Source organism: Penaeus monodon, chromosome 18, assembly GCF_015228065.2.
Source record: "Penaeus monodon isolate SGIC_2016 chromosome 18, NSTDA_Pmon_1, whole genome shotgun sequence".
Lineage (NCBI taxonomy): Eukaryota > Metazoa > Arthropoda > Malacostraca > Decapoda > Penaeidae > Penaeus > Penaeus monodon.
The window spans coordinates 33472494-33474993 of record NC_051403.1 but is presented as its reverse complement, the minus strand read 5'-3'; positions in this window follow the sequence as shown (position 1 = coordinate 33474993).

Here is a 2500-nt window from a genome sequence, read left to right as displayed (position 1 = left end):
TATTATGATATAATTTTATATAATAAAATTACAATATAAATATATAATATAATATAGGGATAGATTATAAAGTTATATATATATTAAAAGATATTTAATTATATTAATATAATTTTAATAAATATATATATATATATATATACTTGTATGTGTAAATTTTATAATATATATAAATAAATAAATAAATTTATATAATTATATATATAGATATATAAATATATATAAAACAATATAATATACACCCCAATATAACAGCAAAATACCAAACCCCCACACACACAACAGACACCCACAATAAAATATATATAAAATTATAATATATATAAAATTTAAAATATATTATATTTTTATACATAAAATATAGAGATAATAAATATAGAAAGAATTAATATATAGAAACATGAATTTTATCATAATATAATACTTTATAATAATATATAAAATATAATATTATATTAATTTTAATATATATTATATTATATATATAAAATAATTATAAACAGGGAATTTTTTCATATATATAAACATATTAATTATAATATTATATTATATATATAAAATCATAATGTAATATATTTTATAAAATAAAAGGTTTTAAATAATATATATATATATATGTATATAAAATTTAAGGACATATTATATATAAAATATATAATATAATATATATAAATTTTAATATATATAATATAAAATTTTAAAATATATAAAATTATAATAAAAATTATATAATTTTGTGTATAAAAAAAATATAAAATTTTAAATTATTAAATATAATAAAATATATATTAATGCCCCTATATAATATAAAATATATATATATATATATATATATATATATATATATATATATTATATATATAATATATTTTATATATGTATATTATATATTTTATATTATATAATATATATATTAAAACTTTTAATATTATATATATATAATATATAAAATATATACGTTGGTGTGGGTTATATATATATATATATATATATATATTAAATATATATATATATAAAATTTTAATTTTAATATATAAGGGTGGTGTGTGGGGGGGGTATATATGTAGTAAAATCAAATACATTTCATATATATTCAGATAATTATTATATGGGTTGATATATGCATACACCACCCACAAAACCACAACAAAACACACACGAAACCCCACACACAACACACACACAACAAAAACCACACCCCCAAACACACAACACACACACACAAAAACCACACACCACGAAATTTATAAAATATAGAAAATTATATTAAATATATATAATAAATATAATAAAAATGTATATAGATATATTTTTTATTTTTTTATATATAAAACAGAAACACAAAAAAAAAACACACAAAAGGGGACACCAACACAAAACATAAACGTCTAAAAAAGCATAAATACATATTTCACATATATATTTACATAAAACATATATACCCAAAATATAAACATTATTTAAAATTTTAAATTTTATTAAGATATATAAATAAAAAAATTTTAAATAATAAAATTAAAAATTATAATATATGTCAAATTTTAATATTTCAAAATAGATATACAAATAAAATAAAATTTAAAATATAATATATATTAAAATATAAATAATATAATAAAAACACATATAAATAATATATAGGTATAAAAAAACATATAAATATATATATTTAATTATATATATATATATTTTTAATAAAAATATTAAATATATATATATATATATAATATATAATATATAAATTTATAAAATTTTATAATATTTAGATATATATATATAAAATATTGGTGTGTGTGTGGTGTGTGTGTGTGTGTGTGTGCTTTGGTGTGGTGTGTGTGTGTTTGTGTGTGTGCAAATATTATAATAAAATTATATATATATTTTAATATTTTATATATAAAAATATATAAAAATATATAAAACAAAAACACACAAAAAACCAAACACACACCCAGACCACACACCACACCCCAAAACACCCCACACAAACAAAACAAACACACTCAAAACACACACACAAAACCAAAACACACACACACAAAACCACACACACACCACACACACACACAGACACACACACACACACACACACGACCCACACAAAACCACACACACACACACACGCCCCACACACACATAATATAAATATATATAAAATTTATGATTTTATTATATATCATATAATCCCACACACACACACACACACCTTTAAAACACACCGCAAAACACCCCACACACACACACACACACACACACACACACACAACCCACACACACACACACCCAAACACCACGCCACACACACACACACACACAACAACAACCCAAAAATATATAAAATATATAAATTTTAAAGAAAATACCACACACACCCACCCCACACACACCCCCCCCCACACACACACACCCCCCACACACACACCCCAACCACAAAACCATTTTAATATAAATATATATAATATATATATTTTTTAATATATATTTTATGTTTTATATATAT